We start from the raw sequence: 14,014 nt of genomic DNA, 5'->3' as shown, positions 1-14,014 counted from the left end.
AGAAAATAATCTCCATATGTTCTGTGCTGCAGCCCTCAGCCACTCCGCAGGCTGCAATATATCCCAGTTAGTCACTGACCACTTTGCTGGCACTATCATAATGTATGTCATGTAGCTAATGCACTGCTCTTGGCTGAGAGCGGCAAGCTACAGATCCCTAACAGTCCACTCAATGAATCACACACAGCCTGAGCTCCCCTGCTGCCACCACTGACCCCCAGCTGATGGGCCATCAGTAACTGAGCTGCAGAGCTGTCAGAAGGCCATGATGCTGGTCCCCAGGAAAAGCCCAGTACAGCACTTGGTGGGGAGGTATGGCCATCCTGTGCTGCACCATCCCTGTGCTCCGCATCCTGGGTGTAATGAATTCCTACCCAGGTCGGGCTCTGCTGCATTGTCAAAATATGCACTCCGTAATTTAACAACCATCAAAGCCCAGAACTTCTCCCCATCTGATGGCAGGCCTGCCAAACTATTTGAAATCTAAAAACAAAATAGATACGCTGTCTGCCTCCCTTAGGAGCCCACTCATCTGCCTCAACTCTGGTAAAAAACCTGTTATAACAGTTGACAGTGGTACACTTAAGGGTGACAAGGAATGTATTTACTTACACAAAATTTGCTCCATTTTTTTTTTCCTTTTGTAGACAGAAAATCATTAAAATGTGCATTACTGCAAGAGAAGAACATTTCTGGCAAGTAATTTAAGTGAACACTTCAAAATTCACCCTAATTTATATCCCCACAATATCTTCAGAATATATACCCTTATTTATGTCATTAAAAGGTAAAACCACACTAGCAAACACACAGCAAAAGACAAATATATGTATGCACATGTGCATGTACTGATAGAAAGAGTTCAGAAATAATACTGTCAGTAGATCAGGAACAACTGCGTAGAAAATGTAAAGATATCACAGCATTTTCCTGTGCTCAGAACTCAAATAAATTGAAATGTTTATGGGTAAATGCCATTTTATATTATAAGAGCACTGAAAAGTGTCGTACAGGCCACAGGATACAAAGTCTTGCAGGGCAATATGTAAACACTGTTAAATAATATACAAATGAGTCTAGAAACTATAATGAAATTCTGATGTTTCAAAGGCAATGGGACTTATGCCACTGGCTCACTGGGGCAGATTTCATACCATACATACAGGGGATATCCCACTTAGGTCTCCCCATTTGCAGGCTTGGAAATGCCTCAAGGAACTAATGACATGCTGTTGTCTCCCATCATAATTCACACAGGTAGAGGGAAGACATTATCCCAGATGACTACCCAAGCATAGCAGATTAACACTGGCTATATTAATACTAATGACATAGTTAATGAAATCCCACAAAGTGGGATGCTTTTGGAATTAAGGTGGTGATGATACCACATGGCCAGTGCCCCTGTTCCTCACTGGCCATCTTACTAACCATAGTGAATTTGTTGAGGACTCAGGAGAATGCCTCTTGACAGATACCTAAGAGGTTGGATTTATTATGATAGGGCATTACTATAAATAGAGATTCACTTTAATTCACCACCTCATAATAAATGTGTTTTTTGATGCATAAAGACATACACTGAAAATGCTCAATTGAAAAACAATTCCAGTTTTATCTATATTCAAGGTATTTTTTTCTCCAGTTCCTTTTTCTCACTTACCAAGGACATTTGCATGAAAATAAGATCTTACTCAAGAGCTCACCTGCTGCCTGCTGTTTGGGAGCTATAAGCCTCCCTGTTGTTGGCTGTTGCAATAATTCCTACAGCAGTGATCTGGAATAACAAAAGTATTAAGACTCCAAGTGGGGCACTACCCACAGCCCACTGAAGTCAATGGAAACTCTTACCTATGACTCAAAAGAGTTTTTTATGGGGCCTTTGAAGCCTGGCAGTGCTAAGCCTTCATTAATAGCATGTGCTGTAAAAAGGCTTCTGCTTCCAAGACTGTGGTCCTGCCTAAGATGTCCTTTTTTGTAATAGCCTAAATGATGTCTTCTTTCAGAATCTTCATTTAAACTTAAACATTTGTAGTTCACAAGTTTTTCATTCCTACTTTAATTTGTTCTGGGTCTGGATAACTTTACCTTTTGGTCATTTTCCCCTGAGAGTTAAAACTTTAGACTGTGTAATAAATGGATCATAAAATCAATAGAACCAGACCCAAGAGATTAGGCTTTGACAGACCAAAGGAAAGAAATAATTACTAAAGCTTATTCCCATTCTTACTATCAGACAGAATACATACAAAAATGCTCTTTTGTACCAAAAGCCACAACTGCACACTTAAGAACTCCACTTCTCTTACCTGCCAGGACGTGCTTGCTCTCACAGTTATCACAGAATCATAGAATCATAGAATAGTTAGGGTTGGAAAGGACCTTAAGATCATCGAGCTCCAACCCCCCTGCCACGGGCAGGGACACCTCGCTCTAAACCGTATCACCAAACACCTCGTCCAACCTAGCCTTGAACACTGCCAGGGATGAAGCATTCACAACCTCCTTGGGCAACCCATTCCAGTGCCTCACCACCCTAACAGGAAAGAATTTCCTCCTTATATCCAATCTAAACTTCCCCTGTTTAAGTTTTAACCCATTACCCCTTGTCCTAACACTACAGTCCCTAATGAAGAGGGATCCCTAACGAAGAGGGATCCCTAATGAAAGGGATCCCTAATGAAGGGGCATCCCTATAGGCCCCTTTCAGATACTGGAAGGCTGCTATGAGGTCTCCACGCAGCCTTCTCTTCTCCAGGGTGAACAGTCCCAACTTTCTCAGCCGATCTTCATACAGGAGGTGTTCCAGCCCCCTGATCATTCTCGTGGCCCTCCTCTGGACTTGTTCCAACAGTTCTATGTCCTTTTTATGTTGAGGACACCAGAACTGCACACAGTACTCCAAGTGAGGTCTCATGAGAGCAGAATAAAGGGGCAGGATCACCTCCTTTGCCCTGCTGGTCACGCTCCTTTTGATGCAGCCCAGGATACGGTTGGCTTCCTGGGCTGCAAGCGCACACTGCCGGCTCATGTTCATTTTCTCATCGACCAGCAAACCCAAGTCCTTCTCTGCAGGGCTGCTCTGAATCTCTTCTCTGCCCAACCTGTAGCTCTGTCTGGGATTGCTCCGACCCAGGTGTAGGACCTTGCACTTGACATGGTTAAACTTCATGAGGTTGGCATCAGCCCACCTCACAAGCGTGTCAAGGTCCCTCTGGATGGCATTCCTTCCCTCCAGCGTATCAACCGAACCACACAGCTTGGTGTCATCAGCAAACTTGCTGAGGGTGCACTCAATCCCCCTGTCCACGTCAGCGACGAAGAGGTTAAACAAGACCGGTCCCGACACTGATCCCTGAGGGACACCACTCGTTACTGGTCTCCAGCTGGACATTGAGCCATTGACCACAACTCTTTGTGTGCGGCCATCCAGCCAGTTCTTTATCCACCGAGTGGTCCATTCATCAAATTGATGTCTCTCCAATTTAGAGACAAGGATGTCATGTGGGACAGTGTCAAACGCTTTACACAAGTCCAGGTAGATGACATCAACTGCTCTACCCCTGTCCATCAGTTCTGTAGCCCCATCATAAAAGGCCACCAAATTGGTCAGGCAGGATTTCCCCTTAGTGAAGCCATGCTGGCTGTCACCAAGCACCTTGTTGATTTTCATGTGCCTTAGCATGCCTTCCAGGAGAATCTGCTCCAAGATTTTGCCAGGCACAGAGGTGAGACTGACTGGTCTGTAATTCCCTGGGTCATCCATTTTCCCCTTCTTGAAAATGGGGGTTATATTTCCCTTTTTCCAGTCGTCGGGAGCTTCACCTGACTGCCATGATTTTTCAAATATGATGACCTGCAGCTTAGCAACTTCATTTGCCAGCTCCTTCAGGACCCACGGATGGATTTCATCAGGACCCATGGACTTGTGAACGTTCAGATTTTTAAGATGGTCTCGAACCAGTTCCTCTCCTACAGTGGGCCCAAGGTCTTCATTCTCACAGTCCCTGCATCTGCCTTCCAAGACTTGGGTGGTGCGGTCAGAGCCTTTGCTAGAGAAGACCAGGGCAAAGCAGTCATTCCGAACCTCAGCCTTCTCCAAATCCTGTGTAGCTAGTTCACCCGAGAGCTTCCTGAGAGGGCCTACGTTCTCCCTAATCTGTTTTTTATTTGCTATGTACCTGTAGAATCCCTTCCTATTATCCTTAATATCCCTAGCCAAGTTTAATTCTAACTGGGCCTTAGCTTTCCCAACCTGGTTCCTAGCTTCCCAGACAACATCCCTGTACTCTTCCCAGGCCGCCTGTCCTTGCTTCCACTTTCTGTAAAACTCTTTTTTCATTTGAATTTTCCTCAGGAGCTCCTTATCCATCCAAGGAGGTCTCCCGGCCCTTGTGCTGCACTTCCTTCTAGTTGGGATGCAACATTCCTGAGCTTGTAGCAGGTGATCCTTGAAGACCAACCAAGAGTCTTGAGCCCCCCTGCCCTCTATGGCTATATCCCATGGAACCTGACTAAGCAGGTTCCTGAAGAGGCCAAAGTCTGCTCTTTTGAAGTCTAGGGCAGTGAGCTTGCTGCACGCTCTTCTCACTGTCCTAAGGATCTCAAATTCAACCATCTCGAGGTCGCTGCAACCAAGGCTGCCCTGAAGCACCACATTTCCAACGAGCCTTCCCTGTTGGCGAGCACAAGGTCAAGCATGGCACCTCTCCTTGTCAGTTCCTCTATTACTTGCAGAAGGAAGCTGTCTTCCACACAATCGAGGTACCTCCTGGATTGCTTGTGCCGGGCCGTACCGTCATTCCAACAGATGTCAGGGTGGTTGAAGTCACCCATGAGAACGAGAGTCGGTGAGCGTGAGGCTTTTCCTATCTGCCTATAGAGTGCTTCACCCACAGGTTCTTGATCAGGCGATCTGTAACAGATCCCCACAGTAATGTCTCCCATTGCTGTTTTCCCTTTAACCCTGACCCACAAACTCTCTGTTAACGGCTCACCAGTCCCCAGACAGAGTTCCATACTCTCCAGCCTATCCCTAACATAAAGTTATCATTCCCTCTCTTTTCATTTACCCCCTTCTCACTCCTTTTTGATGACTAAAAGCAAACAGGAAAGAAACGACAGGATGTGCTGATCTGCAGAGGCAGGGCTCTAGCCCCAAAGACTGAGAAGCTCTGTTCCCAAACCTCCCACAAAACCCTGCCACTGCACTAGGAGATGGTTCTGCATTTTTGCTGGTGAGTTTGAAAGTGTAGTGACCATCATGTTTGCCAGGGAGATAACTGCCATAGGACCTAGCCCTTTAAACCCCCATGGGCATCACTAGGTAGTTCATTAGAGGCACAGAGATAGTAACACTACCAACTGATGCAGTGAAAACATTTATAAGCTTGATCTTGAAAGGCACTGAGCAACACTCATTTGTGCTCAGCATCTCAGGAGCATGGGCAGCACAGGAGATCACCTTGACCTTTTGGGGAATAAGACCTCAGAATTTCACAGCTTTGTTGCACTCTTCAAGCACTTAACTTTAAGGGAACAGGACTTTGCAAGCAATAAGGGGGTTTTAGCTGTGTCTGTTAGTTGCAATCATGAGGCTGTGCTTGGCAGACAAGGTTAGCTTACTGACCCCTTGCTATCAACCTACAAAGGGGATGAACAAAACAAATAATCATATTAGCTTCCAGTGAACCAAATAATAATTACTGACAACCTCAAAAGCCTGTGCAAGGAAGAGCAGACTTCTGTCTTCCCTAAAACCAAATGGCATGAAAACAGTATAATATGAATCAAAAGGATGTTCATGGCTTAAAAAAAATAAGATTAGAAAGGGGAAAAAAGCACCACACATTCAAACAATCCCTCTAATTTTGATACCTTTAAAAATTCAAACTGCAGAGATGAGTTAGTGATCTGTACAAATCCATTATCTTTCCCCACTGAGAAGAGAAGCCAAGTGGAACTGAGCTGCTTTAGTCAGACGCTGGTCAAGTAGCAGCTTCATTTCTCAGCTGGTGAATACAATGTATTCCGTGCCAGATGCTACTGCCCTTTCTACAAGACAAGTAGCCATGTACTTCAGAAGCAATTTATGGGGCTATTTGTGGAGCAGGGCACTACTCAGGAAGAGCATACTACAGCTCACAGGTACCACCTTAATGCGGGCTACAGATGCAATAAACAAGACAAGGTTTGTTTTTTTTGGCATTTCATATTGGACACAGAGGCAGAGAAGATGAAATGTGTGTGTGCGTAATTTATCACCCACACATGCTTAGCATCAGTGATTGCTGCTCTGCACATGATTTGTTTTGAATGCATAAATTAAAACCATGGTGTAAACGACCTCTAAAACTGAAGTCCATTTATGAGCCAAACACATGCAACTTACTTGAAAGAAGCAGGGCACAGAGGATTTTCAGAGGCTGTTTCGTCTCATTTTCCTTTCCAAATCAGGGACCTTGGCTTGGTAGTTTTCACCTCCTGCCCTACCATTTTCAGTATCACTTTAATCAATTGTGGTTTATAGATTATGGCCTTGCACAATCTACACAACAAACTATTCAATTTCTTACTTTCTGACATCCCATTCCATCATCTTTTAGCAACAGTGACTTCTTTATTGGCTAGGTGTTTATTTTTATTTTTAAAGCTGTGAAATAAAACAACATTGCATTTATTCAAATATGAAGATTAATGCCACCCCAAGAAAAATTCTGATTAAATCTAGATTTATGTTTACATCACTAAAGCATGTTATTAAAAAAAATGAGTAAGTGTTCCTCCACAAACACTATTAGAAACTCTTGTCACCGTGCCAAACAAAACTGACCTCTAATAAAACCAAAAGTACAGAGGGACTCTGAGTGATGGGATCAGTCATCCCCATGAAAGCTCAGACACTATTAAAGCCCTAATGAAACGGATGGCCAGAAGGAATTCCTGAATGTGGGGCACGTTTGTCTGGATTGCAAAGCACAATGCTTTTGAGCCTTAAGAACACATGTCTCCCAAGGCTGTCCTATGGAAAGAGGCAGAGGGGAATAGACATCCTTTTGGAAAGGCAGCTAGGGCAAATCAGTGCACTCAAGTGTTTATTCCCTGTCTTTGCCCTGTGTCAGTCACTGTCTGGAGGCAGCTGTCAGATTAAGGTGTGCTCTGCTCCTGTGTTTCTGTTCTGTGGCTGCAGATCTGAGACTTGTGTGTGAACATGGCAAATTCCTGTAGTCTGCTGGCGTAGGTGGATAGATGAGAAAGGGTGGTGTAGGCAAGAGCAAATCCACTGCAAGAGACACAAACAGGTTTAGCTTCTGCAAGATGCTGATGATTTAAGAACATAAACTGTGCAAAAAATGGGAATTTAGGAAGGGAAAGAAAGCTGCAAAGGCAGAAAACTAAGAAAGAAATGTGAGTGATGATGAAGAAACCTGAAAACAGTCCACAGTTGTCACTCATGCTGCACAAAATAATCCATATTCATCAGGTGCTTTGTTCAAGCTGGATTTTGTTCAACTCTGGATGATTACTTTCTGCTCAACAAGATATAGATTGAACTAGACAGAGCCTTTGTAGGTTAATGTATGTGGAAAAGGCAAATAAGTATTAGACCACCTACTACACCCTGAGGATCTAACACATCTCTTGTCCACTACAGGGCTATTCAGCATTGATTTAAGGGGAAAAATGGTCCTGCCAGCATACTTCCCACTGTTTTCTTCCATGTAGTGATAAATACACCATCAAAAAATGTCCATTCCACTTTTTAACAAGGGGCATCACTTATGTAAATGAATATGCTTAAACTCCAGCCCTGCTCCTTTGCAGACTGGAGTGTTCCCATAGGTCTACAGTACTTGGGTATTTTAACATGTAAAAGACCCAAGACAGTACAATATTATGTATTTCTACAACTAATAAATATTTTATGTACATACATGTACTTAAATTTTAAACTTAACCAACAATAACAAGTTTGCTCTGGCTCCAGATACTTCCTCCTCCCCGAACAGGTAAAACAGCACATCTCATAAAAAGTTGATAATGTGTCTGTAGCAATATATTCAGTCAGCATTAACACTGGACCCATTTGACTTTTACACTGCAAATGCTGCCCAGAAGCTTGAGACATGAAGCAAACCAGCCATCACAGCAGTAAGGCTGTAGACCCTGCATCAGGAGCCATGTCATTTAATATGGCCATTGCCTAGAATACAAATCTTATGACCTAATAGCAGCAAATTGCAAGAATTGACAGATACAATGGATATCTGCCCTGGGGCTTGCTGGTAGCTTTAGTTATTAATCTTGTTTGTATAATAATAGCATCAATGTCATCCTAACATAACACATTCCAAGAAAACTACCTCCTTTCCCGTCAGTCACCACTGTGCTGAAACTAATTTCACATAGTGAACCTAGCAGGCATCAGATGGTAATGACTTCTAGACATCATTGATCTGAGTTAGCCTAAAGTCAGCCTACTAGAGGTAAAAGGATCCATACACTCAACTGCTCCTAATCTTGCAAGCTAAGTCGTGTTGGCAGTATGCTTTAAAAACAGGGAGCAAACTAAAGCCCTCAGCACGTTCAACCTCCCTGCTTCTTCCTCCCTCCTAGGAAATCCAAGGCCCCCCAAACAAATTGGCTACATAGTCATGATAGTAAGGAGACGAAAGGCAGGGAGCCCTGAAATTAGCTGATTTTGTTTGGCTTTTTCTGAAGTGACCATCTGTTTCAAGAGTCACATAGACCTGGACTCTCTGCTTCTAAATTCTCTTTCTGCCACAGTACCATTCACATGGGGCAATTTACATAGTTTGGAGCTAGAAGTGGGAGCCTGAAAGTGTACAGGCAGCTTGAAATACATGCAAAGCATGTCAGTGGTTTGAGCATTTGATAGAAATGGGAAAAACTTTAATAATTCATCTTGTTCGGAGCAGAGCCCCTTTCCACTCTTTCATCCTGCGTTCTCTCGGTGATTCTAAAACCAGCAATCTTAGCACAGGCTTATTTCTCAAACTCAGCCTCTTGCTGGTTTCCCTACTGGCCCCACATTGCATTTCTCTCCTCACTGTTATTTGTGATTCCTTCATACTTAAATGCCATCTACAAAGTATGCTATTTTCTTTCTTCCGTGCCATTAAAGATAATGTCAAATAAGATGAAACTGAAAACCAATCTCTCTGGCATCTTACTGGAAACATGCCTACTGCATTACCACTTACCCTTGCCTTCTTTTTTCTCCGATTTCAGACATACGTGGTCACATCCCTTTCCCAGACCATTCAAATGAAGCTCTTCAACTGCTATCCTGAAATCCAGATTTCTTAGACCTGTACCATACCCTTGAATTTTAAAAGTCCATATCTTGTAAATAGTGTGGATGTGCTTAACTTTACACATATAAACAGCTACATAAAAGAAAATGGGAGTAATTGCCTGCTACAGCAGATGTAAATGTGTTTTCAGGATATAGAAAACAGTATAATTTTGTACTTCTATTTAAAGAACACAGATCCATTTAATCTACCAAACTTCATTCTTTCCAAGAGCATGGTTCCTTTTGATGTCTTCATTCTCTGTCAGTGGGAGTCTCGCTATTTACTTAAATGCAACCAGAATGCCAAACCAGATGTTTAGTGATTTATTCTGATATATTATCGGATACTGTGGATGACAAAACACTGGGCTGAGCACTCTCCTTTTTGCCTATGAAGTCTTCCAAAGCTTTTCAGCATTACTAGTGGTACAATAATTAACTAATTCCCTAAATTTTTGAGAGGCCGTATCAGCCAAAACAGATGGAAATTAATTATTAAACTTTATCACAACATTTTCATAGCCTGATACCTTTGCTTTTGCCTCTACTTTTAAAAAGAGGCAAACACTGGGCATTTTTAAAAACTCTCTGGGAGAAGATTTTCAAAACAAAATCTGGGCCAGATTTTAAACAGTCTCAACTCAGAAGGAGGGCCTGGATCTTCAAAGTCTTTGATGAACAATCTAGCCATCAATGCTTCCTCAGCATTTCCTCAGCAATCTACTGGATGCTGGGCTCCACTGAACAGCCTCTGCTTTGTTCCCTTCCCTGCCTCTTCTAACATTTTCTCTCCTGTGCTTTTTACCCAACAACAGTTCCTTGTTTGTCCTTCTGTCATTCTGATGAAGAGGTCAGATGATTTCCAGCCCATATTAAATTCACTCTTTCCCCCCAAATAGGAAATGTTTATATCTCTACCCAGACTTCATTATTCCTCCAATTAAGTTCCATAACAGTTTTACTCCTGAAATCTGGTAATCCTGTAATTCTGCTTTTGCAATCCTAAATTCAAGTGTTTCATTCCTTTGTTACAGAGGATTTTGCACCATATAAGGAGTAAAGAAAATAAGAAAATAATAATAACCAAAGCAAGCCTTTGTGTGATATCTTAGCCTCCTTAAAGTGTAGTGCAAACATGATATCCAGACCATGCTTGAAGCTCCAGGTTTGCACTTTGGAGAGAAAAAGAGGGCAGAAAACTCTGCTTCTTTACTGCAGCTGCTGACCCTTTTCTTCCAAAACATCCCTGAAGCCATTTCAGGAGCTACTCACTTATGTGTACTTAGTTGACTGATCACTGGCCCAGAGCTATTTAGAGGTGAATTGTGTTTCTCAGACAGATCTCAAGTCAGCAAATCAGAGTACTTATCAGCTGAGTCATTTCTGCTAGCTTTGCATTAAGCATCATGGTTGGAGGGGATGTATGGCAGAATTTAGTCCAAGTAGGAGGGCAAAAACTCAGCATCAATCAACAGCAAACCTCCTGCAACTGGGTCAACAAAGCAGGCGGAGTTCAAATGAGAACATGGCATAGCTGCATGCAAGAGGAACTGGCTCTTCACATAGCCTTGGAAGCAGGAGTATCTTCACTGGCATGAGGCTGACCTGAGGTGGCACTCACACAACCTGATGGATAACTACATTTGAGCACAGCATGGAAAGGAAGAGGACAGGCAAGCCAAACTATTCTCACAACCACAGCATACATCCCAAAATTGCAACCTGCATCATACAAACTGCGAATTTTATACAGAAAACTGGAGGGAGGAAGAATAGTAACATGAAATTCATTAAAATAAACTGCTCAGGACCAGGAGAGCAGAAAATGTGGGTATTCAAGAGTATATGCAAGAGCTGGTCTCCTTTCCAAACACATTTTCTTTTCCTTATTTGAATGTGCAATCAAACAATGGCTACAAAATGACTGCAATGGTGTTTCTGCCTCAGGGTTTCTGTCTGCTCAGAGGTCCACAGCCCTGATGCTGCAAAGGCTCAATGCAAAGAGATCAGAGTGTTCCCTGCAACAACCAGATCAGCTTCCTGTTTGACTGCAATTCCTAAAATTAATAATCTCACCCCACCCTTTGAAAAAATTACTAACCTGCCTCTACAGACAGACCACACCTGAAAAGAATGCTCCTCAGCTGAAGCCTGCACCTCTCTAAAATTCAGATTCAGGATTTTGTTCAGACACATTCTAGAGATATGGTGGTGTCAGTGATAAAACTGCAGTGCTGGCTCCTGTGATATCTCTCCCCAGAGCCTGGGGGCAACTTGAGGTAAAAATCCAAGCTCATTTTTAAATTACAGGGAGGTTAGAAAGATTTCAAAGCCATGCAAAATCCAGCAGCAAGCATAGCCAAGCTACCACCCTGCAAAGCAGCCTTCAAAACAAACTGCATGTTCAAAGGGCTTGTAAGATTTGCTTGCATTGGACATCTTCCTAACAGCTGGAGCTGGGAACAGCAGCACTGAAGCACAACAGGAAAACACACATGCACAGCAAGGGCCCTGCAACCAAGTCCAGCCTGTAAATTTGGGCAGCTGACATTACAGATGTCTTCCAGTTGCCCTGTTGCTAAGACTGGCTGTTCTGAAAAGACAGATTGGGACAAGTCAGTGCACACAAAAAACATTGTTCAGACACCTAGAAATACATTGGGTCAGCAAAGTACATCAAGACATGGGGCTGAGTTACTGGTCGCCATTTAAGAGACTAAATTGGTGCCATGTCATAAACAGTAAAGGAGATGGCAGAAAACCTTTTCCCTTTCTGTCTGCTATTTTCTCAGCCCCATTTCTGAGCCTTAGTACCCAAGGTTTTAAAGCAACAGAACAGAAAACATCACTGGAGGGGATCAACACTGGCATCAATTTTCTCTCAATACATGATCGACTGTTCCACTGAGAAGTGAGAAGGCAGGGTGAAGTCAAGAGCTCCGTAAGAAAGCATTGGTGAAGTCAAGAGCTCCATGAGAAAGCATTGGTGAAGTCAAGAGCTCTAAGTCAGCAATCACAAACCCACATCAGCCCCTAGGGTGTAAAAAGCTGCAAAGTTTCCTGATAACATAAGGCAGAGCCAAAGAAAACAATGTTGTGGTATTCCTGCCTGGGAGGTGCAAATTCTCCATCACCTCCAAGCTTCTTGAACCACCATCAAAATGATTGCATTATAGAAACTGCTGAAACCAGGGCTTTTCAGGGAGGCCAGTCAAGAAGTCACAGCATGACAAAAAGGTAAGCAGGGGGTGTTGTAGGGGTGGGAGCCCTTCTTTCCATGGTGGCTGTATATCGGCATGTATTAAACATAGACACAACAATAAGCAATAAATCACAGCCCAGGAGAAGTGCCAGGTGGAATGCACTGAGAGAAATTAAAACATCCTTCTCGATACAGTTCAGTATTGAAAGAAATGCAAAGAAGGCCAAGTTGACTTATCACCTACATAGCCAGGATGCTAAGGGGAAAAGGGTTCCAACATTTGCAGCTGAAAAATTTGCAGTTGATTGATTTCCTACCAAAATAAAAGCTAAGCTTAAAAAATAATATCACAAACAACCTTTTAAACAAATAAATAAATTATGGCCTTTCTTGCTTTCCTCAGTTTTCTTCTTTTTTCCCACCTTTTTTTTCAAATGCAGATTCTTTCCACAAGATTCAGCCACAGGGCAAAGGATCCATTGCAATGTACATTACCTGGCCAGCACCAGAATTCAGCAAATTCTGACCTCCCACATTGCTTAACATATGCACTCACCATATTGACAGGAGACCCTATCTTGTGTACTTTGGTATTGCCCAGTGGCTGCCTTAAATTGCTTATAAGTATCATGAAACTAGTCAGTAGAGGCAGAGGTTGAGTCTCCATCCCCAAAAGAGCTGGGCCACTTCCTTATTTCACTGAAAAATGCCCCTAGCAAGTTTGCTTTAGAAAAACAGCATTGGTACACAAGTTTCCCAGTAATTTCAGCCAGGACTCAGTGCCATGCAATGCATAAAGGCTGATTATGGCCACCAGCAGACAAGGGAACCTCTTTGGAGCTGGGTTTTTGTTTTGCTGTCATAAGCTTATACTAGCAAGGGACTGCCCTGCAGCTCTGAAGTCCTAAATAGATGGTGCTCCTGTGAGGTATTCTCAGCTGCAGCTGCTTTTTCCCTGCTTGTCGCATTTTTAGGCAGTTGAGCAAACCTCCACTGTTTGAGTTTTAAAGGAGGTGTCAGACAAAGGATTTATGCAGGTTGAAACTGGGACATGATTTATAAATTACTGGAAAGCCAAACTCAAGATTAGGAAAAGAAAGAAAAGGAAGGACTCACTTCTTTTGAAGCTGGATGTGCATACCCACATAAATAACTGACACTCTACAGGGTAGCCTGAAGAAGACAGCTGTATGTCCTGTCTTTTTAAATCTCTACTTTTAAGGGCTGTGAGGACAGGCTGGCATTTTCCAGCTGTGGTTCTCTTTCTCTTACTAAACACTTTTGTGTCAGCCTGTCTATATAAGCAACTAATCCTTTACACATTAAACAATTCTGTGTCAAACTTGCAGTAATGACCAAGTTATATTTTCTGAGAGGGACAATTAAGATATTCACTGAAAATAGAAAGAGATGGCATTTTTATACTCAGATAAACATCAACTTAGTACAAGCTGACAGATAAACTCTTTCTGAAAATAAAATGATGGCGACAT

At 42.8% G+C, this 14,014-nt stretch overlaps 1 protein-coding gene across 7 annotated transcripts in view; it reads right to left on the bottom strand.

Moving 5' to 3' along the window:
* SEMA5B (semaphorin 5B) overlaps positions 1 to 14,014 on the bottom strand; it is a 281,602-nt gene that overhangs the window by 49,013 nt on the left and 218,575 nt on the right. The gene's annotated exons all lie outside the window — the stretch shown is intronic.

The sequence above is a fragment of the Neopsephotus bourkii genome, unplaced genomic scaffold (genome assembly GCF_033783945.1).
Source record: "Neopsephotus bourkii isolate Nb327-2 ecotype Australia unplaced genomic scaffold, CSIRO-AGI_Nbou_v1 NB_1526, whole genome shotgun sequence".
In the NCBI taxonomy this organism is placed as follows: Eukaryota; Metazoa; Chordata; class Aves; order Psittaciformes; family Psittacidae; genus Neopsephotus; species Neopsephotus bourkii.
Note: the sequence above shows the minus strand (reverse complement) of the source record. Positions and strands in the feature narration are given on the sequence as shown.